This window comes from Castor canadensis, chromosome 2 (genome assembly GCF_047511655.1).
Source record: "Castor canadensis chromosome 2, mCasCan1.hap1v2, whole genome shotgun sequence".
Classification (NCBI taxonomy): domain Eukaryota; kingdom Metazoa; phylum Chordata; class Mammalia; order Rodentia; family Castoridae; genus Castor; species Castor canadensis.
In genome coordinates this window covers 53,155,665-53,181,017 of record NC_133387.1, presented here as the reverse complement: position 1 = coordinate 53,181,017, position 25,353 = coordinate 53,155,665, and the positions used below count along the sequence as shown (strand labels likewise).

Genomic DNA, 25,353 nt, shown 5'->3' with positions numbered 1-25,353 from the left:
CTGTTCTCTTTGTCATATAATTCCCTTTTATTGGTATTGGAAATATCATAAACTTGAGAAATCTATTTAAATTTCTTTCCTTTGTTTGGATTTCTATCACTGTAGTACTTCAAAGTCAGTTTCTTATAAACCTTCATCAGTTCTTCCTGGGTGGTATTGGGTTTATCCACTAAAACACTATAGTAAGTGTTTTCTTTCACAATTTTTTTACAACAAAGGATCAGACTGAGGCTGTGTGGGGAAGCTAGAAGGAGCATGTAGCTCTGGTCATCTACCCTTTCTCCATCACTCACTGAGTACTCTGGAAAGTTCCTTAATGACAAAAATATTGTTGATAACTCAAATACAAGCGGAGAGGACATCATGTTCTTTGTATAATCAAATTGGAAGCAGCCAAATGATGCTTTTGTGCTCATTTCACTTGGGGAATTATATTATGATAATTAAACAACCTCTTAGACATTTGTTCATGATTTCTTTTCATGGAGAAAATAATAACCCAACTTGAAAGTTAAAATGAAAAAGTGCCCAGAAAATGATATTTGTTGCAGAGGAAAGTATTAAACCAACTGCCTAAGATTTATTTTGTTCCCATTACTGGAGATATGTTCTTCAGAGGAAAAAAAAGCAGGTGATCCAACCCATTCTTGTAAATTTGGTAATTGGACCTCTTCACATACAGAATGTTTGTGTTTGCTAAGAAGAGACTAGGTATATATAGGATGCTTTTAGTAAGATAGCCCTGGCTTAGGATTGTTTATGGAAAACAAATATCGGATCTATGGATTCAGGAAGCATGACACTACTGAAAATGTCATATAAGCATTATCTACATATAAAATGGATTTGTCTTATAATGTAAGCTCTCCTTGCTCCATGTGGGAATTCATATGCCTCAGTAGAGACTGAAAGCATTATTCTGGGGCAGAGAGGGCAGGCCCTACATCTGTAGGTCTTGGTGTCTTTGCTTTATGTGTATATACTGATTGAATGTACCCTGAAATTAATTAGCCAATCATTATCTTGAGTGATATTTTTGTTCATGTAAGTTTGCTTTGAATATTTGATCTTTAATGATAGCTTGGTCATTAATTCATTTTCTTTTCCTTAGAACATCATCAGTATTAAATCTCTCAAACTCACCACCACAATCTCCTTTGACAAATATGGCACTACAGGAAGCCCAAATGTCCAGGCCATTCCTCTTTGACCAGATTCCCACCTCCACTGAGTTCCAGTATTACCTTACTTGCTTTCATTCTGTATGCTCCTGATATTTGTAATGCTTTTACTGTACACCTTAGCACTCAGGTTATAGTTGGCATAATCTTAGGTTTCTTCTACATTTCTTCGTAAATGCTTCTCATAGTATCTTCTTAAAACCACAACCTTGTTTTCTTCTGAGGGTAGCATCTCACAAGAATTTTTTCACATGAAAGTTGTTTTTCTTCTACATTCCTTATCTCACTGAGCCTGAAGTGTCTGTCTTACTCCTCCTTCATTTCCACTGTTTCTCTAGCATCCCTTAACTCTCAGAATGATTACCACCTTGGCAAAGTTTTCTATGAAACTTTAACAGTTCCAGTCTTGATGATTTTAATCCTTGGCTCATTATAATGTACTCCAAATTTAACTGTTGCCAGCAGACATGAATTTTTATAAGAATTCCTATTTATTCATATGGAAAAAATTTAAAGGTAACGGGGCCCAAACGATGACCTCATCTTTAGAATCTGAATCTGCTAAGACATTTGTGTCTGTCTTTTCTAAACCTTTTCTGCATTCATTTAGAAGATATTTCCAGTAATGTGGTATCCACTTCTTTGACCTCTTTCCCGATAACCTCAACTTTTGACCCACTTCACCACTTATTCCTACTCTTATACTTTAACATTTAATTCCTAAAATTTTTATAAACTTTGAAATACCTAAAAATGACCCAAACATTGTATGTACATATGAATAAAAGAAAAAATAAAAATAAAAAAATACCAATCTTTCTTTATAAAACCTTTGTGCCAATAAAGACACAGATAAAACAGTTATAGAAGTATACATAAATAGGAGCTTTAAAGGAACACTTTCATGACTCCTTGTTATCTACAATTAAAGAAACTGGACTTTTATAAAGGAAGATGTTCATGTTTATTGAGCACTCTGTAGATACTAAAATGATTCTTCTGATACTCCCATGTAATTAGTGCAAAGAGATTTTCTTTCTGCTGACTTTTATTTCTATATACAATGGAATTTATGTGATATTATTTAGTATATTTTGAAGATTAAATATTAAATTTTTTTGCAGGAGCTTGGTACCTGGCAATTACTTTTATTTCTTGTGTTATATATTATTTTTTCTACTTACATTTGCCGCATACACATGTGTGTCTGAAGGAAGCAGAGATCAATGGTCATGTATGCAACGAGACAGGAGTTGATAGACAGGAGGATGAAAAGGGAAAATATTGGTTTTATTAGAGTATTAGAGAGCACAGGTATTAACTATTAGGCTCAGTGAGTTTTATAGTCACACATACCCTTATAGTTAAAACACAAAGAACAAAATATGGAATATTTCTAGCATTTCACACAGGATTTTTTTTTTTTTTTTGCTTTTCAGGAAGCAATATTTATTATTTATTAGAATTAAGATTCTAATTCTATTTCTCAGTTTATTCTCCCAGAGACAGTCTGACTTGTATTACCATATACCTTTGTTTTGCCTTTGTTGAGTCTACTTGGGAATGGTACTTTGTTATTTTACTCGAGAGATACTGACAGAAAATCTAATATTACAAGGGGAAAGATGACTAAGTATTGTCTAAAAAACAGAGATTCTCAATAGTAATTATATTTTAAATAGAAACTTTCTATGAGTGTTACAAAGGAAGCATATAAAAAAGATGACAATTCTCTCTCTCTGTCTCTCTCTCATACACACACACACACACACACACACACACACACACACACACACCCTAAAGACCATGGAAATGAATCAATTCTTAATCTACAATAGGAATTATAGAGAATAGACTGAGGGAAGAAGTAAGGAGGTCCAGGCAGCAACAGAAGCATTTCAGAGAATCATACTCACCTATGACTTGAAAAGATGAGGCTTTGAGTACAGAAACATGACAAGATAAAAACTTTTAATGAGCTGTATCAGAAGTGGTTACTAAGCAAAAATCCACTGGCAAAATATCAGCCTCATAATTTAGTTCCTTTCTTAAGTGTTGAGTTCACCTTTATTCAAAAGGTTTTGTTTTTCAGGAAGACAATATTACAGCACCCAGCTCTGATGTAGTTTGGTAGTACATTTATCAAGAAACAAGTGCATATAGCAAAATACACTCTAAGTTCAACCCCATTGTCTCATTTATCCTTGGTTCTAAGCCTTTCACCCCTAAAGATCCATTAGAGACAAAAGTGGACTGTCCTAAACACAAACTGCCCTTCAGACTGTGAGTTCATGCCCTATATTGGTCTTAATGCTTTGGCATAAACATGATAGCACAATTCCCAACAGAATGCGGAATTTTCTATGCAGTTTCTCTCCTAATTATATCGGTTGCCATGCTGGGTCTAGCCTGCAGTCTCTTGACCTTTCTGAAACAAGTGGAGGAGATCATTGTTGCTTTATAGCAGATGAAACCAGCAATTCCCAAAGATTGCTTTTACTCTTCATAAGAAAAACCTCTTTAAATAGAGGTCTGAAAACAAAGCCCACTGGGATATTTTTCTTCTCAACTCTGTTTGGTTTATCCTTCAAGGTTAGAAAAGTTTTAGCAGTAAGTTTAGCAATTCCACATATTCTCATGTACTTAGAGATTTTTTAAAAATATAATTGCCAATGTTATTAAAGCAGACATGAAAGTAATCTACCAATCTCTATATGACTGAATGAATGTAGGAAGATGGGCTCTCACCAACCTAGCAGATAACATGTAAGAAAATGCTAAAGTAAAATGTGTAATTAGCATATGTAGCAAATTCTCTTTTTATTTTTTTCTAATTGCTAAGGTTAAAAACACAGGAGTCACTCTTCACTCCTCTTTCTCTTAATCCCAGATCTATTCCTTGAGAACACATTCAGATTTGATCATTTCTCACTACCTTCCTGATCACAGTTCTAGTGTCTGGCATTTCCCAAGAAGTGACACTGCTTCCTCTCTGACCTGCTGGGGTCTGTGCTCAAAAGAGAAGCCAGCATGTGCTTGTAAAGCTCAGCTCGGCCCGCCCCTGTCCTCTGTTCACGCTCCCTCAGTGGGTAAAGACAAGGTTAAAAAGAAAATATTCTAGTACCCTCTCTGATGTACTTCATTGGCATTTGTACAAGAAACAAACACGTATAGTGCTTCTTATTAATGTTGATTTCTTATTAATTTTTAAGACTCTTTTATACATTTTGGAGTCTGACACCAATGTACCTTTACAATGAGGACTTCGCTAGTTTCCCTATCTAAAGCTGCACACTATTTGCCCTTTCACAAACACCCAGATACATTATCCATGGCAATTTTCACTATTATGATATATCATTTTTCTTATTCATCTCAGTTATTGCCTTCTACTCAGCCATGCCTTAAGCTCCAGAAGAATAGTTTTCCTTGGTCAATTGGAGCTATATTACTAACCTTAAAAGAGTGTAAGAATACAATAGGTAATGAAAAGTAGGTTAAATCAAATTGAATTGATGGTCCATATGTCTCTTACCATTCTAGTACAAACATCTTAATCACTATCATTATAGAGTGTTGATATTTTATAACTCAATCCCTTCACTTGGCATTCTTCATTCTAAATTAAGGTTTGAGCTGGGCATAGTGGCCTAAGTCTGTAATGTCAGGTACTCAGGAGTCAGAGATTGGAGAATCATGGTTCTAGGCCAGCCCAGGCAAAAACTTCACAAGACACGGCCTCAAAAATGACAAACACAAAAAAGGGCTGAGGGCATGGTTCAAGAACTAGAGTGCCTGCATAGCAAGCTCAAGGCCCTGAGTTCAGCCCCTCAGTACCAAGTAAGAGAGAGAGGTTGAGAGAGAAAGAAAGAAAGTCTTGGATTTAGGTCTTTAAATTTCCACATATATGTGGTTTTACATATTATAAAACTTCACAACTGTGAAACTATCTTATTTTGGGGATTGACATTAAATCAATATACCAGTTTGAAAGGAACCAAAATTGTCACTACAATAGCATTCCACTTTAAGAATACTACTTATTTCTCTCTCTCTTTACTTAACTGCCTTCAAAAATACTTTGTGATCTGGGAATGTAGTCAATAGTAAAGCACCTGTCTGCCATATGCAAGGTCATGGGTTCAATCCCCAAGATGTCAAAATAAATTATAATTTTGTACATATAATTCTTACATGCATTTTGCTAGTGGGTTTCTTAAGTTCATCATACATTTTCTGCTCCTGTGAATGGCAAAGTTTTTTATTTTTTTCTAGCAGACTAAAATCCAACAATTTATTTTTCTTTTCAAACCTACTTGTCCTTTGCTTCTTTTTTATTATTTTGTCTTATTGTGATGGCAAGTTCTCTAATAAATTGTTGAATGATAATAATGATGATTAATCTTTTTTTTTCCTGATTTCAAAAATAAGATTTATCATTTCACCACTGATGTTATGTTTGTTGTAGGAGTTTTCCTTTGGATACACTTTACAGGTTAGGGAATTTACTTTGAATTACTCTTTGTCCCATGTTATGTATATGATATTATGAAACTATTAATATGTTCTTGAGATTGTTATTGTGTTACATTTATGTTCTATAGACATCATTGAAATCCTAAAATAAAACTTAAGCTAACATATTGTGGAATATTGTCTTACATACTGTTTGCTAGTTTTAGATTTTTGCATATATTTTTCTTTAATTACACTTCACTTTTAGTGTCAAGGTTATAAAAATCCTATAATATGAATTGAGAGTGGATTTTCTTTTTCTATACTTTGGAATATCTTATATATGGTTTGGCATATACATTATATCATGCCATTATGCATATTGAACTCCCTCTGAAATCATTTGAGTCTAGGATTTTACTCTATGGCAATATTTTCAATTATTGTTTCAAGTTTGTTAATAATTTTAGTACTACTCTGATTTTCTGTTTCTCCCCAATCAATTTTGGCTAGTATTGTTTCTAAAAATTATACAACATTTAAAATTTTTTATATTAACATGCAATAATCTACTGGTAACTTCAGAATATTATACTTTATTTTTAGCTTTTTCTTTATAAAATATATCATCCACAAAAGTAGACAAAATACTGATATGAACTGCCACAAATTTGTTTATATAGGATAAGTGAATAAATAAATCTACAAAGTGAAAATTATTTAGACCTGGTTTTTAAAATATGTATAATTCTCTAGAAAGCTATACGAAAGATAAAAAGTCTAGGATACAGGCAAGTTTAATGTAGTAATGTCTTGTTAAGATTTTAAGGAAACATTTCAAAGCCATTACTAGTTTTAGTACTATTATTCGATTAATCAATATTTTACCAGACTGGAGGTATGGCTCAAACTGTAGAGCACCTACTTTGCAAGCACAAAACTCTGAGTTCAAACCTCAGTCCCACTAAAACCAAACAATAGTAATTTCCCTATCATTCCTTCCAAAACATTTCTTTTCATGAAAAATACTTTTAGAAACAACAATCTACCCTCAAGAAGCAGAGAAAAACCCATTGAAATGAGGGCACCCATTGATCATGTCTTCCAAGCTGGAACTTGCATGACTCTCAAAGCCAAAGTCCTCCTTCTACTTTGCTGGCAGAAGGCATCTGGCTCACGATGTCACTTCTTATACAGGGAATAATCTCCCACAACATCCAATATCTTTCCAGTACTAGGTGGGAGAGAGAGAAGGGATTTGACAAATAGTTCGTTATGGGGTAAAACAATAAGGGATAACATTGCAAAGAATTTTGGCAGAGCTAAAATAGTACTTCACTGTTTATGAATAGATAAAGGTATCTTTTTCATCTAACTTCATTTTCGTTAACAACACACATATAACTTTCTTCTCAGTCACACAATTTTTGGATAACGGATGAGTTCTGTTTTTTTTTTTTTTCTTCCCTTTTAAAATCTTTATTTGTTCTCTTAGAAATGCCATGCTGCAATGGTTCTCAGAGGCAACATATATCATACATTCTACAATCTGGAATTCATCAATACTTACCACATTTAGTATTTTCTTAAAGCAAATTGCAATTTTTTTCACTCAATTACTAATTTTCTATTTAAGGTTTAAAATATAAGTATATAAACTGAAAAACAAAATAAAGATGGGATGAGGAAGGAAGGTATTATTAGTATCCTAGAAACTGGTTTTAAGTGAAAAATTTAGAAGTTGCAACAATGGGAAATAAGAGGGAAACATTAGATTCACATTAAAACAGTTATTTTCAACTCAGTTGCACATAAGAAACAACATCAACAAAAGGAAAAGAAACAACAACAAAAAAACCAATTAATTCAGAATCTCTGGGGATGGAACTCATGCATTTGTATTTTTTAATTCTCTCCCAAGTCATCCTAATGAGCAGCAACTGTTGAAACATATAATTAAGTACATCCTAGGAGAACATCAGAAAAGCATTTAGAAGGACATGTTAACAGATATTATTATTGGGTGATAACTGACATATTGAACTCAGGCTTTAATTTTGCATATTCTTTGATTTAGACCATATTCCATGTCTAATCAAAAAGCCAAATATTATATTTCAATGTTGACTTCCTATAAGAGATCCTCAAATATACACAGAGAAATAAAATGTCATTTTTGTTTTTAATTGTTTCAAATTGGGAAAAGTGTCTTGAGATCAAAGCATGTGCAATTTCCACGGAAAACAAAACTTAAGTGTTCTTAATATCATAATATTCAACGAAGGCAAAAATTTGTATAATCTTAATTTTTTTTTAAAAAGATGGTCAGATTTTTAGAACATTTATTAAAATAATCCACCATGAAGAGTCATGAGTGGGAAAAAGAAGAAAAAAATATACAGACTAGTTTTGAGTATATGCTTTAAACAGAGTATGCTTTTGTAAGGACTCCTGTCAGGAAGACGTCTTTTCCTTAAGAACATTTATGGAGGTTCTTTCTGAGTGTTAAATGTTACAAATGCTCCATCTCCTAGCCTGACTGGGGAAAAGAGGAAATTGAGTTATTTATAATTAAAGTATGGGAACTTTTAGTGTCTTGGGACAACTATGGCAAAGTATTGAAAGAAAAAATTTTAAATCTCAGAAACAGACTAATGACAGAAGCATTCTGAGGTAGACAGAGACTGGAAAACTGACTTGCTTTGGAAGAGAGATAAGCAACAACATCTGAATTGCATATAGGCTTTGTGGTGTAGTCCAGCAATAAAGTTCATTAATGTCAAAAGCCTATGTTCATGAGTCTCAAATCAGTGCAGTGAAGAGTAACAAAAGGATAAATACGATGCTGGACAGTGCTAGAGTTTGGACTTCCAGTTACGATATCAATATCTTTATCTACCTATATCTATGTCATCTATATCCAAATCCACCTATCCATCTGTCTAGAGAGAGACTGGGTTACACTAACCCTTCCCGGGGGCATGAGATATGATGGGCATAAATATAGAGAGAACTAATAATAATTAATGATAATAATTAAATTCTAATTCCTTGTATGTTTTTCTTCCTAAAACATAGACCTACGGTCTAGGATTCTTAGGGGTTTTCTTTTTTTTTTTCTCCTTTATTGTTGTGATAGTTGGGGGTACATTGTGGCATTTACACAGGTTCTTACAATGAATTCACCTTCTCAACCATTCTACCCCCTCCCCTGATTCCTGGAGTAGTTTCAACAAGTATCATTGAACAGGGTATCATTTTTGCATTTGCCTACATGTGTACACATTTTATTGCACCTTAGGTTTTCTATTCTTCTTTCTCCTTTCAGAATTTTTTTTCTAACTCTACTAAAGACAGGTAAATTCTTCCACCATTTTAATCTTTTCCATGTTGTACTGTTTTGAAGTACAAAAACTTTTAAGAAACAAAGTGGCAATTTGCATCAATAATGTAGAGAAATTTCCTTTAATCAACACTTTAAAAACCTGTGGTGGTATGCTTCTCATCTTTCCGTGTTTTTAACATATGGGTTTCACTGGGTGACATGAGAAGTAGGATACGCTGATGTGGGTTGGAATACTCTGAATACAAGTATATGCATAACACAGTGGCAGAGTTTATGAAAATTTCCTTTTAATGATTTTTCCTCTTCTTTCTACCTACCATTGTCAAAAAGAATGCATTATTCCTAAGGGATAGTTCTTTGAGATTCTTGTAAAAATTATTTTAAGATTTATAATTTCATCTCTCTTCTAAAATTATTATTCATAAAATTTCTGGAATGTATAAACAAAGCCATTATTTTTAATTAAAAGAGATGAACATTAGTAAAAATGTAAATAAGTCTAAAAAATTCATGTAGTCTTCAATATTATGCTGGAAGCCTCAGCCAAATGATCTTTGCTCAGTGTGAAAGCTAGAGATGATAGGAAAGATTATACTACCTGTTGCACTATTGATAACTTAAAATTTTAAATGTCAAGTCTATCATTGCAATTAAACTTATTTCCTATTCACCCAGAACCATACTTTGCAGATATCAGCTAATATGAGGGAACATTTTTTCAAGCATTTTTGTCAAAATGAGTGTAAACAAAAAATGTTCTTTAGGTAATGGAACCTAAGATGTTGTCAACCACTGTCAGTTAATAATGTATATCCACATTTGTGGAAAGAAAATCTACATTCATAATTATGTGGTGGTATGCAATTCTTCCAGGTAAAATTACCCTGTGAGGAAATTTTTCAGGACATTAGGCACTGTTATTTGAGGTTATTATGGTAGAATGGGCAATGAGCATGTACAAGAATGGTTTGCTATTCATTCCTCTACTTTAAGCCTTACATTAGAGGAATGTTATTTTTTAAAATATTTTAAAAAATATTTTTAAGTTTTGTGTCACTTTGAAGCTTTAGTTGGTATTGAAAATGATGAATTCATTTGTCATTTGCAAGTAAATGGGTGGAACTGGAGAAGATCATCTTAAGCAAAGATAGTCAAGCTCAGAAGGCCAAAAATCTCATGTTCTCCCTCTAATGTGGATTATAGACCTAAACAAATGCAGCAATATTATTGGACATGGGTCATACACTGAGGGGAAAATGTGCACAAGAAGAATAGGGAAAGGGAAGGAAACCTAAAACTTGAAAGTGTTTGATGTGCTTACTGTAGAGGAGCAAATATAGTAATCTTAAACTGTCAGAGGCCACTATGGGAAAGTGTCCAGGAAGTAATGAAGAGGTCTGCTAGAGATGAACCAATTCCAACACATGTGCATGGAAGCAATGCTAGGAATCTCTCTGTATAACTGTCTTTATCTCAAACTAGCAAAAATGCTATGTCTTTCTTATTATCTCTTATATTTTCTCTTCAACAAAATTGGAGAACAAGAGGGCAGAACAGATTCTGCCTGGAAACTAGGGGGGTAAGGGGTGGGGCACGGGATAGATGGCCCAAATGATGTATACACATATGAATAAATGAGTAAGCAATAAAAAAAGAAAATGATGGATTCAAATATATCCTTAAGAGAGAATGTTAACTCAAGAGTATGAGTAGATCTCGTATGCTGGCATTGAGGCACTCACAGAGCTGGTGAAAAAGAACGGCTGATCAGAAAATTTCCAGCATACAGTTAAAAGCTTTCATAACACATGAGTTTTGTATTTATAAAAAGAGAAATAAGTGCCATAAATACATTTAAATTTATTGATTTTTATAGGCTGATTATTTCCAATCAAGAGGCAAAAAGCATTTTTTAATGCTTAATGACCATGTTCAGCTCAGAGCACCAAAAACAAAAAATTGAATATAGATGAAGAAAGTTGATCACAATCACAATAAACAAGTCTCCTCATTAATTGATATCTGATAAATTTTACAAGTCTATACTGTCTTATTCTCAATACCCAAATCCAAAAATCTTCTGAAAATTAAAACATTTTTATCACTTATTTGGGAGCAAACTTGATGTGTACAGATGTGAGGATATTTGTTGTCTTTATCTTACCTTTCATGTTTCAGTTCAGAAATAATAGTGGGCTTGAGTCCACATGGGAGTTTACATAACATATGATGTTTGTACTCAATTAACATTGTAATATCTAAAACTTATGAATATTAAAACATATCTGTCCCCAAAGGATTTAGAAAATAAATTGTTGCCCTGCAAAGAATTTTAATGAAAAATGAATTATAAGAGTCACTAGTAATCTTTTTATACTGAAATATCTTTGAGATGTGGTTTTCCTGAGCTGGTGAAACAGCCTGACTGGCAGGTGAAGAATCATTTCAGCCATAAAAGAAGCAGTTCTCTGAACTCAGCAAGAAGACAAGTGTGTTTAACAACAAGAACCCTCAAAACGTTGCTTTTCCATGTCTTGGGTAATACTTTGGATCTTCAAAACATTGGGAAAAGCTTTTGCTATCTGTATCCACAAATTCATGTGAACTCAGTTCTCAAACAATTGTGGAAACAAGGCAAGGAAAATACGTCATCTGGAATGTGAATGTGATGTTCATTCATTTAGGGATTAGTACAGAAGATTTAAAGTGGTTCACTACTCTTCTAGGTACTGGGAATGCAGTGGTGACATGGGAATTTGCTTTGACTTTTTGACCATGCAGCTTGTTTTGAGAACTTTCTTATATTTAGCAGTTTTCTTATATTAAGAAATACTCTTCTCAAGTTAGAAGTCTGAAACTAGTTGCTCTTACTTTAGGGCTCAAGGATGTTTCCTATAATAAGCCAATCGAAGCACTCACTCAAGCCTTTTTTCCTAAAAGGAACAATTATAAGAAGCATACATCAGTAGGGATACTTTTCTAATTGTTTTTCTATTGAGACTTTGCCCACAGCCAAGAACTTGGACTTCCAGGTACAACTCATGGTGTGCACATGAACTGTGGTATCTAACAGGAGTGATGGGGTCTTGTGGGAACATTCCCATTGTGAAGCTTTTGCAATGGTCTTGTGGCTTTACCTCCACGTCTGATGATCTTGCCCTTTGGAGAGTTCATGAGCAATTCATCAGCTTATAATACATTTTATGATAACCATGGAGGGGACACTGTTAAAATAATAAACCTACCGGTATAAAATATAGTATCAGGCTATATTTTTAAAGAGCATGGGTAGAGACTCAGAGGATGCTATTTTAGAAGGCATGGGCAAAGGTAGACCTGTCAGAGAGGGTGACTTTTTTTTCTCTGCAATGTGTCTACTCCCAGACTAGAACTAGGCAGCCAAAGCAAATGCTTAGCATGCCTTCAAGAAAGCACTGTTCTGCTTTGCACCAGCACCACAGGCCATGAGAACAATCAACACTGGTGAGGATAATCTTAGAAGCTAGAATGGAGGACACACAGCTCTCCAGAACAAACAAGGAAATATATATGTGGATGTGTGTTGGTTATCTGAAACTGGAACTAACTGGAAACTGATAGAAAGTTGAAGAAAGTAGCAATTGGAAGGTCTCCACAAAGATACGGTTTAGAAAATAGGTCACAATCACAGCTGTAAAAAAATTAAAATTTAAAAACCAAAACAACAAATACATCAAATATTTCAGTGCTGTAGGAAACATGCGAGGAGCTATAAATAAAGGAAATACTTGATAAACCATGTCATCAGTAGATTTTTCACAGCTAGTAGGCAGCAAATGGAGAATGTCATTAGTAACAGTTCTGTGCTTCTTTAACAGACCAAAGGGCTCAAATTACAAATAACGCTTCATCAGCAAAAGACAACACCAGGGAGGTGTCGGTGTTGGACATAGGAGCTGTGTACATGAGCAGCCATGCTACATTCAGCTAGCAGCACAAATCAGTGAACAATATAGGAGTTCCAGTTTGTTAGCATCATTACACATACACATTCAAATTCTCCCTCATCTACCTAATTACTAGTGCTGCCTTGGGCCAAAGACTCTCTTCGTTTTTATCTGTAATGCAGAAAAAAATAATTCCTATCTTACAGCGTACACAAAGCAACTGACATATTAGTTATTTGAAATAATAATGTTAGTATTACTATTTTACCTTTTATGTAATTATTAAAAGTCAACACAAGTTTTTTTTTCACAAGTCTCACATTTAGATTTTGGTTTTTATTTGTTTGTTCATTTTGGTTTTTTGAGACAGCTGAGACTGCCTGGAATTCCCTACATTGCCCAGACTGGCCTCAGCCTCTCAAGGGCTGGGACCACCATGTCCAACTTCGATATTTTTTCACTTTATCTAAAAATTTAAAATATTCTATATTCTTCCATGACATGGTTCTCCTACTCACTTTTCAGGAATAAGGAAGATATGCGAGACCAAGATATCATATTACCCTAACATTTGCTCATGTCATTTATAACTAAAACAAGAAGGTGAAGAACAACAGACATCAAAGGTATAAGGAAAGTCAAGAAAAGATAACACAAATACTTCTGCATGAAATAAATAGCTGTTATATTTCATAGGTCTATCTGTATTAGCAATTTAATTTCCATTTAAATTTAAACTTGAGTGTTATCTATTTTCTTTTCTATAAGAAATCTGAGAGCTACTTGATGGCCCAATTTCTTACCAATGCCAGACATTTCAGTAGTTTTTCTGGGCAGTATAGATCCTTCCAGAGGTCTAACTGCTTTCAGTTAAAAGAATCATTTCAAAGGTGTTGCATTCAGAAAAGAGTTTTCCTCTGAAAAGTTAAAAGGATGGTGGTGATAAAATATGCAGTGTCTATACAGTTTCAAGTCTGTGGGTTTCCACCAGCTTTCTCAGAGCACAGTAGGACATTTTCATTTCATAATTCTAGTTGAAATTCTCTCCATGTCAGTTCTGCAGATCCTATTTTTGATCAACAAACTTCTTAGTGGTTTGTAGCCAGGTACTAAGTAGAGTGGAAATATTTAAATTTAATTTTTTTCTCTTGGGTTTTCAACTGAGGGTTCAAACCTCAGTTTGAACTGAGGGTCTAGAGCTTGCTAGGCAAATGCTCTACAACTTGGACCAGGCCACCAGCTGTTTTAGCTTTAGTCATTTGTTTACATACGGTCTTGCACTTTTTGTCCAAGCTGACCTTGGACCACAGTCCTCCTACACATGCCTTCCATGTAGGTGGAATTGCAGATCTGAGGCAATCTGCCTGATTTTGTTTGCTGAGATGGGGTCTTGCTAAAATTTTTTGTCTATTCTGGTCTTGAGCCATGAGCTTCCCAATCTCTGCCTCCAGTTAGCTGGGGTTACTAGTGTGAGCCACCATGCCCAGTTTAGGATTTAACTTTGGTGAATATGCGCTCCATAACAGAAGATACAAGTATTAGATTCAGTTCCCATTTTCTTCTCCTAATCAAAAAATAATTTTTAGTGTCTGAGTTTATATAGCAGATTATTTTCCACTTAATTTGACTGGAATTCTGGAACAAAGGGCATGTTATATTTGATGTTGGGCTATCCTGATTTTAAAAACCAGTGGAGACTGAGTTGGAGACTTCCAAATCAGTGGAGACTTCCTCCATACAAGTCCATTGAGTGTATAGTCAGGCATGTCAATCTTGTGAAAACAGATTGGCAAACATACGTTCAGTCAGTTTGATACCATTGTCTATGTTTTATTTAAGTAAATGAATACTTTTGCCAAGATTGAGGCAACAATGGGTACTGTCTAATACTCCATGGGAAAGAAAAGTCTGCATTCTGGTACTGAAAGCTTACTGGCATTTCGACATTTACTGAAGACAATTTTACTTTACAATTGACAGAAAGTTCTCCACAGCATTATAAATGGTCCACAACAAGACAAAGACATTTTACTCATGGGTTATTGCCCCAAAGTGGAGAAATAACTGTCATTTACAGGATTAGTATCAGAGTAAAATTCTCTTGATGGGGAAGAAGTTGAGAATAGCCACTGTTGAAGAGCATGAACAACCAATATGGCATTATTTGGCTTATTGGCCCAGTTAGCTCCAGGCAATGGTTTTAAATGTATTTTCTAAACATATTCTGGTAATCATCTCAATTCATCCATTTTACAAAATGTATTCATTTTGTACATTACAAATGTATGTATACATTACAAAATGTATTCATTTTGTAACAAATTGCTGGACACACTGCTCACAGGAAGCACATGACCTGCACCCTGGGGAATAATGGGTGAGGAGGCAATTGCTAAAATTGCTCCTTTACCAGCATTTGTCCAAATGTGCATCACCATCCCCTGCACATTGTGGAAGCTGTCAGGTTGGGCAACAGTTACAGTGTATGCTGCATGGGTTTTAAATGAGGATAAATTGTTAAAAGTTCCCTCAGCATCATGAGCAAGGGAAAATTGAATTTGCCCAGGCCAGACACAGATGGGCATAGTATAGCTAAGCAACTTTGAAAAATTCAGAGAAGTTCCTAAAATTTACAAGCCACCTAACTCAGGAGAAATATATATATAGCATTGATCATGAAAATAAAGAAACTAATGCGCAAAGCATTTCACTGTTTTCACATTATCACTCACTCTCTAATCTACTTCCAGAAACAAACTGGGAGAAAAAAGAGACAGTCCTTGAAGAAATAGTCTAAAACATGTTATCCAAAACCTCCTTATTCAGTCTACACACCTCAAAAATTGGCTTTAGACCAGGACAATACTCTTGTCAAATAAACAGATACATACTGACTTAAAACTTTATGTTACTCTATTATCAACTAATTATTGGTGTATAACAGATGTGAGGATTATTAGGGTTGTCAGCTAGAAGCACTATTCACTCCCATGTTTCCAAAAATTCCCCATCGTTCTAATTTGTCCCCTTGTTTTCCTTCTATTTAAATAATTGGAATAAATGCAGCGCTGTTTATTTCAACATGTCCTAATGATAGCTCTCAACCAAGAACAGATCAGAACAATATCTCAGTTTCAGACTTCTGTGAAATAAGCTTCTTGTTTGCTCCCATCTTATTTTTAAATTCTGGCAACAAAATTTATGGATATAAACTGGACCAAGGCAATCAATAGGGACAATGAACTCTAAAACCTTAGTTCTAAACCCAACTCCAAATTAAATTTTATGCTCCAACATCCTTTTATATAAAATAAAAGAATCTAGTAAGAATGGCATTGGAAGTCTAATAGGGGAGAAGGCAAAGATGGGGAATAGCTGACAGACCTTGGAATTCTGAGTGCCAGGATTCCAGAAGAATACTTCAGATTCATAGTAGCAAGGATTGGTGACCTGATTTTTTTTTTTTTTTGTCAATATATAGGGTGCACATAATGTGAAATGACCGACCCTTAAATTAGTTTTTTATTCTTCATAACAGCTTAGGAAGCTTGGGCTCTGTGGACCAGCAGCTGCCAGTCCACCTACTGAAAAGCCATTTTTTACCTTTTTTTAACCTTATTTATTTATTTATTTTTGTCTTCTTTTCTCCTCTCTTGGAAGAGAAAAAAATGCCACGCAGAGAACTGTAGAATGATAGACCCCAACACAGTGGTGATGGGAGACCTCAATACTCCTCTATCACCAATAGATATGTCTAAACAAAACATCAACAAAGAACTCTAGAATTAAATGACACCATGGATTAAATGGACCTGACAGATGACTCCTATATTGTAGGAGTATTCCATCCTACAATAGGATGGAATATACATTCAATCAATATACATTCTTCTCAGCAATTCATGGAACTTTCTTCAAAATGTACCACATTTTAAGTAACAAAACAAGTCAGCAAATATGAGAAAACTGAAATAACCTCTTGCATACTGTCTCACCACAACCCAATAAACTAGAACTCAACAACAAAAGAACCAGCAGAAAGTACTCAAACACTTGGACAGTGAACAACACATTACTCCATGATCAGTGAGTCATGGAAGAAATGAGGAAATAAAATACTTTCTGGAATTTAATGAGAATGAAAGCACAGCCTATCAGAATCTATGGGACACAGCAAAGCCAGTCCTAAGAGGAAAGTTTATAGCCATGACTGCATATACTAAAAACACAGAAAGAGCTCAAATAAACAACCTAATGCTATATCTCAAACTCCTAGAAAAACAAGAAAAAGGTAAATCCAGAGTATTGGGAAAAAAATAATAAAATTAATGGCTGACATCAAAGAAATAGAGATCAAAAACCAAACCAAACCAAACCAAACCAAAAACCAAAAAACAAAGAATCAACAAAACAAAAAGCTGGTTCTTTAAGAGAAAAATAAGATTGACAAACACCTGGCAAATCTAACTAAAATGAGGAGGGAAAAGACCCAAATTAAAAAATTAGAAATGAGAAGGGAAGATCGGAACAAACACCAAGGGAATCAGGGAATCATGAGAGACAACTTTGAAAACCTATATTCAAATAAATTGGAAAATCTAGAAATGGACAAATTTTTAGACACATATGACCACTCAAAATTGAACCAAGAGGATATTAATCTCCTAAAATGATCTGTAACAAGTAATGAAATTGAAGCAGCAATAAAAAGTCTCCCCCTCCGAAAAGTTCAGGACCTGAGAGATTCATCGCTGAATTATACCAGACCTTTATAGGAGAACTAATACCAACACGCCTCAAACTTTTTTACAAAATAGAAAGGGTAGGAACACTGCCAAACTCGTTTTATGAAGCCAATATTAATGAACACAGATGCAAAAATCTTTAGTAAAATATTGGCAAACCAAATTCAACAACATATCAAAAAATCATTAACCATGATCAGGTAGGTTTCATCCCAGAGATGTAGGGATGCTTCAACATATGGAAATCATTGAGTGTAATACATCATATTAACAGAAGCAAAGACAAAAACCACTTGATCATCTCAATAGGTGCAGAAAAAGCCTTTGACAAAATTCAACATCCTTCATGATAAAAGCTCTGATGAAACTAGGAGAAGAAAGAATGTTCCTCAACAAAATAAAGGTTATATATGGCAAGCTGAGAACCAACATCATACTAAATGGGGAAAAACTGAAACCATTTCCTCTAAAGTAAGGAATGCAACAAAGGTGTCCACTCTCTCCACTCTCATTTAACATAGTCCTGGAATTCCTAACCAGAGCAATAAGACAGGAAGAAGAAATAAAAGGAATATAAATTGGAAAGTAAATAGTTGAACTATTCCTGTTTGCAGATGACATGATCTTGTGCCTAAAATACCTGAAAAACTCCATCAAATTACTCCTAAACACCATAAATAGCTTTACCAAAATACCAAGATACAAAGTCAATTTACAAAAATCAGTAGCCTTTCCATACACTAACAATGAACAGACTGAGAAAGACTATAAAAAAAGTAAAATACCTCAAAAAAATATAAAATACCTAGGAATAAACTTATCAAAGGATGTGAAAGATCTCTACAAGGAAAACTACAAAACACTTCATAATAAAATCTCTCAGAAAAAACTAGGAACAGAAGGAACTACAAACCATTGAAGAAAGAGATCGAAGACTACAGAAGTGGAAAGATCTCCCATGTTCATGGATTGGCAGAATCAACATAGCAAAAATGGATATACTACCAAAAGCAATCTTCATGTTCAATACAATTCCCATCAAAATCCCAATGACATACATCACAGAGATTTAAAAATCTACCCTAAAGTTCATTTGGAAACACAAAAGACCACAAAAAGCCAAGGCAATACTGAACAAAAAGAGAGATGCTGGAGGTATCACAAAACTTGACTTCAAACTATACTACAGAGCCATAGCAATAAAAATACTGGCACAAAACAGATCTGAAGACCAGTGGAATAGAATAGAAGATACAGATATGAATCCAAGCAGATTTGCCCACCTGATTTTTGACAAAGGCACCAAAAACATAAGATGGAGAAAAGACAGCCTCTCAACAAATGTTGCTGGGAAAACTGGATGTCTGCATGCAGAAAACTGAAACAAGATTCATGTCTTTCACCCTGTACAAGTATCAACTCAAAGTGGATTAAGGACTTTAATATACAACCTGAAACTTTGAATCTAGTTCAGGATAAAGCAGTGAGTACATTGGAATTAATAGGCATAAGCAATGACTTTCTAAATAGAACTCAAATACTTCAGCAATTAAGAGAAACAATTGGCAAAAGGGCTACATGAAATTAAAAAGTTTCTTTCTGCATTTTAATTTAAAGAAAGGTCTCTAAATTGAAGACGCTGCCCACAGAATGAGAGCAAATCTTTGCCAGCTATACCTGACAAGGGATTAATAATCAGGATATACTTGGAGCTCAAAAATTAAACTCCCCAAAATCAATGACCCAATGAAGAAATGGGCAAATGAACTGAGTAGAACTTTGTCAAAGGAAGAAGTCCAAATGGCTAAAAAACACAAGAAAAAATGCTTACCATCCCTGGCCATAAAGAAAATGCCAATTAAAACCACTCAGAGTCCACCTCACTCCTGTTAGAATGGCTACCATCACAAACATAAACAAAAACAAATGTTGGTGAGGATGTAGAGAAAAAGCAACACTTATACACTGATGGTGGGAATGTAAATTAGTACAACCACTATGGAAAATAGTATGGAGGCTCCTCAAAAAACTAACAATAAATTTCCATATGATCCAGAAATTCCATTTCTAGGTCTATACCCAAAGGATTGTATGTCAGGTTACAGTAAAGTCACCTGCACACCCATGATTACTGCAGCACTAGTCACAATAGCTAAGCTACAGAAACAGCCAATATACCACACTACTGATGAATGGATTAAGGAACTGTGGTATTTATATACAATGGAATTTCATTTAGACATAAAGAAGAAAGAAATTTTGTCATTTGCAGGTAAATGAATGGAACTGGAGGACATGATTTTAAGTAAAGTTAGCCAGGTTCAGAAGTCCAGAAGTCATGTGTTTTCTCTCTTATATAGAGTACAGACCTACTACAAATACAACAATATTATAAAAACAGGTCACACCAATGGGAGGTCACATAATAGAGGAGGAGGGTAAAAGAAGGAAGTTAGCAAGGTGAATATTGTTGATGTACTCTCTATGCAAGAATGAGGTAGAATTTTAAAACCTGTTGAAACCACCATACAAAGGGGACTGAGGTAAAAAGAAGAAAAATAGAGGAGATAAATCAATTTGGGTTATAATTCATACATACAAATAAATGTCATAAGGAAACTCCCTGTGTAGCTATCTTAAACAAACAGAAATATCAACTCTTTTCTCTTTTACAAAATCAGAGAACAGGAAGGCAGAACAGGTCCTGCCCAGAGGTGTTAGTACCAGTAAGAGTGGGGAAAAGGTGAGGGAAGGGTATGGAAGGATGAATATAGTGCAAATACTATGTACACATGTATGTAAATGGAAAAATGATATCTGTTGAAACTGTTCCAGGAGTGGCAGGAAGAAGGAATAAGGGAGAATGTTAGAGGGGGTGAATTCAAATATGAAATATTTGATTTATTATAAGTAGTTTTGTAAATAACACAGTATACCCCCACCCAGCACAACAAATAAAAAAGTCTAATAGGAACAAAAAATTGAAGTAGTAAAGTATGAATTTAACAAAATATATGAATGATCTATATGCATAAAGCTACAAAGTACTGATGAAAGAAATCAAAGACCTATAAAAGTTGAGATATATTCCATTTTCATAAATAAGTGGGAATATCAAATAATGTGACCATTTTGGGAAACAACCTGGCAGTTCTTCAAATGATTCAATGTGGACTTCCCACATGACCTCACAATTCTACTCTTAGCTATGTACATGAGACAAAAGAAAACAGAGTGTAGTCTATCTTTGTAAATGAGCGATATGAACTTGACAAATATGTGAATTTTATTATTTTATGAAATATTCAGGAGTTGTCAGATCAAATTGACTAATAGTGCTGTTCAGTTATTCTATATCCTTAATGACTTCTATCTGCTGAATCTATCAATTCAGCAATGAAATGAACTCTCCACTTCTAACAATGGGTATGTCCATTTTCTATGCAGTTCTATTAGTTTTTGCTTCATATAATTTGCTGATCTGATTTAAGATTCATGCTTATTTATGACTGTAATGTCTTCTTTAAGAATACATCTCTTTATCATATGTAATATCCCTTTCATCCCTGACAATTTTCTTGTTCTGAATTTGGCTTTGTATGAAATTCACATAGTTACTCAAGATTCTTTTTTATTGGTGTTAGCATGGTATGTCTTTCTCTCAAACTTTATCTGTAATGTACTGGAATTTTTATAATAAAATGGGTTTCTTATAGACAATGAATATTTGTGTCATATTTTATTCTTAATCCATGATGATAATCTGTTTTTTTTAATTGGTGTATTTAGACCATTGACATATAAAGTGATTGTTGAAATGGTTGAATCAACATCTGCTAGTCTTGTTTCTGTTCTTTCTGATATTTTTCTTGGCTGTGTACAGTCTACATTGTTTTCTTGTGGAGAATATACAGCAGCAGTAGTCTCATCATCTGAGCCAAGTTTTGAGTAGGGACAAATCCTGACTCTTCAAATGGTCTACAACACTCTCTATTAGAGTTTGGCTCCCTGCTTCTAGTCTGCATATTAAAGAAATTTCAGCTATGATCCACTGTTAACTAATGCCTTATTGACATGATGATCAGTTGTAGACTAGGAAAAGCACTTTATAATCTTATAATTAAATCACATTCTTCCAGTAGGCTATGTCTCTATCCTGTAACCTTCACAAATGTTTTCCAAGTAATATAACTTTCTCTCCTTTGTATCATTTACATAAGACAGGAATGCTGGAAGTTACTAGCATGGGAAGAATGTCATTCCCAGACTTACATAATGATCTGGTAAACTCTTTTTTCTTGGAGAGTAGACTTTTGTTAGGGAGAATGATTTGGGCATAATTTACAAAGACTGATCTTTCTTCTGTCAGTGTCAGAATGGGATCTTTTTCAGTTCTTAACCATGAAAAACAAAATTGTGTTCCTGGAGATAACACTCCCAAAATGAGAATGAGAATGACAGGAGTTTCTTGCTCCCAGATTGCTCTTCATTCAGGCTTTAGAAATTTCTCAAAATTGCCACTTCAGGTTCCCTTCCAAAGACTCCTGCTCCAGGTAAGCATTATCACCTTGGGACTCTAAATCCATTCTCTGATGGATTTAAGAAAAGTCAGTAATTTTAAGTTTCTTCAATTGTTTTGTATAAGGATGGGGAGGACAAATGTTAAGCTCTTTACTTGTTTCAGCTAAAACTGGAAATGGAGTTCATATTCTGGTTTTATTTCACTCACTCTTAAAAAGATAATTTTTCCTTTAATAAAAAAGATTTAAAAAAAATCAGTGGCCTGTCAGTCATTCTTATATATTTGGGTCAATCTGAGGAAGGTGTTCATTTCCTCGGGCTATTTTCTACTTCTACTATGGAGCAAGAAGATTAGCAGTTGTCTCTTAGGGTAGGATGTCACATGACTCACAACTTCACTGTCACTCCTCCCTGATTGCTTGAGCACAGATTTCTTCCCTCTAGAAGGAACAGTACCAATTCTTACAGATAAGCAAAACTCAAATATGGTCCAAAAGTTAACATATCCTAAATGATCACCAGACCTAAAAAAGGAGATGAGGGCACTGCAATTCTATTAAGTAAGATAGCTACAGCTGCTGGAGTTTTTTATTAATGTTGTTGGATCCTTCTATCTCCCTTTTCTTTCCTTATTCCTCTTCTTCGTGCAATGCTTTTTGTATAGCCATTTGTAATTAGAGTTATCAAGACTATTACTCTTATTATACACAGAGGTATAACTCTTATAATATATAGAGTTATGATTATGCTGTCAAAAGAGAAGTTATGGAGGAAGCAGGAGGGAATGGATGTATAATGGAAAACTTGATTGAAATATACTGTACATATGTATTTCATTACCACAGTGAAACCCCTCATATTAATGTGCACTAATTCAAAAGATAATAAAATTATTTTTAAGAAGTGTGAAATTATTTCTACTTTAAATTATAAAGGTGGTCTAATGAAAATGATAATATTAATCTCAGTTAATTTAGTTATTTTAAAACAGACACATAGAAAAAGGATTCATTATTCATCACTTTAGTAAGTTTCACACACCTGTTCTAACCAGAAAACAGTGGTCTCTCAAGTGAAACATTTCTCATTCCTTCAAAAACTTAAGAGCTCTTTTTCTTCAATGTTTTAGTATCTTCATTTCCCTCCATCTGGATTACAGAGCTCATTGACATTCAAGCATAATAAAGAAAATGCTAAAATTTGATGGTGAATATTAAAGTATGAGGGCACCTGTGAATGGGAGACTTCCCAGAGAGTGTCACTTGTCAATATTAATCTCAACAAACTGCAGAAGGAAAATATGAAAACCCAATCCCCTGGTAAACACAGGTTTCACTTTCTGCTGTTTCAGTTGCCCATAGTCAAACACTGTCCAAAACATTACTTGTCATGACTCTTCAAGAAAGAAAAAGAGACCATGCTATCAAATTTTCAATTATATTATATCGATCTAATTTTTCTATTTTACCATTGGTTATTATTATTGGTCTCTTATCATGCTTAAATTATAAATTAAACATTATCATAAGTTTGTATGCATAAGAAAAAGCATAGTACGTATAGGATTTGGTACCATCTGTGGATTCAGGCATCCACTGGGGATCTTATAATGCATTCCTTCCAAGGGGAAAAGGGGACTACTGTATCTTCAGTACTGAAAAAATAACTCTGCTTTCAGCTATTTGTTGAGAAAAAGTAGATAAAATACTAAAGTAGGAAAAGTATGACTTGAGACAAAGGTAACTTGATTTCAGTCTGCATCATGTGGCTTTGATAAATTATACATTCTCTCTAAGTTTCTGTTTCTTTAACCTTAAAATATAGATACACTGATATTTAATTGGAAGGATTATTGATATATTTAATTTGATTCATCAATATAAAGAATGTAGAGTGCTAGATACTCAACAATGTTTATAATTATTATTAATGTTTAAAAATCTTCTCATAGGTATGTGTTTGTTTAAATACCATTACAATGTGCAGTTGAAGTAAATACATGCTATTTAATTTTTACCTCAATAACTCTAGAAAATATAACCTTTCTGCTTGAAATGAAAATAAGAAGAAAAGGAGGAAAGGAGGAAGTGGGGAGGGGGAGGAGGAAAGAAGAATGTGGCTCCACTTCTGAATGCATTTTAGGTAATGAAGTTTTTAAACATTTCATTTGTAGCAAATATGATAATAATTAAAGCATGTTTTCAAGTTCCCTGGGATTTTATTTTAGTGTTCTTTCTCATTCCAGATTACGCATCTCCAACCACTCTCAGAATTGTTAGATCTCCTCTAATCAAATGCTGCTCTCTGGAAAAAAAAAAAAAAAACTATTAGCAGTCTTTTATACCTGTATATATTTACTACTCCTTCAAAATATTGGTATTTGGGTCTTTTTTCTAATTAGATAATTGTGAGTTAGAAATATCATAAGGGATAGAATAAGGATATTGCAGTAGAGTAATTGTAAAGGGTATCTTTGTAACGGGTCACACACATTAGAAAAGAAAAATCATGTTTGCCTGTGTGTTACTATGTCAGTATGTGTGTGTGTGTGTGTGTGTGTGTGTGTGTGTGTGTGTGTGTGTGTGAGAGAGAGAGAGAGAGAGAGAGATTCAGCTGTGATCTATTGACCTTGTGTAGAGCATGGCAGACATGCTGAGAAGGCTGCCTACATAGACATTGCTATATTTGGCTGTCCAAAAAGGTGAATCTTTTGTTAAATAATGATTAATGAAATTTTCACAAAAATCAAATATAAGGTTCAACCGAAAAAAATCACATTCCAAGTTTACTTATTTTGTAAGTTAACAATTTATGAATGCTTGGAAAGAGTTTTCAAGTGTGTTATTTATTTCCAAAGAAACTTACAAAACATCTAAAAGGGAAGAAATGGCAGGGCTTAAAATATCTTCAAAAAAATAACAAATATTGAAGAACCAATTTCATTTCATCAGCTTTCAAACTAGATTTCTGGTTGTTGTTTGTGATGGTATTGCTGGTGGTGATGTATGGGTTTGTGTGTGTGTTTATTTTAATTATACAGGACTTTGAGATCCTTGTACCTTAGTTATTGAAACTAATCTTTTCATGAAGTTTCACCAGTGTATGTGTGAAACACTAATGAGAGGGTAAAAAGACTCACAGATTTCCAAGTAAAGAGAATCATGAAATAAACAGACTAT

General features: G+C 34.1%; 1 pseudogene; it reads right to left on the bottom strand.

Moving 5' to 3' along the window:
• LOC141418033 (dnaJ homolog subfamily A member 1-like) overlaps window positions 1-25,353 on the bottom strand; it is a 53,592-nt pseudogene that overhangs the window by 1,428 nt on the left and 26,811 nt on the right.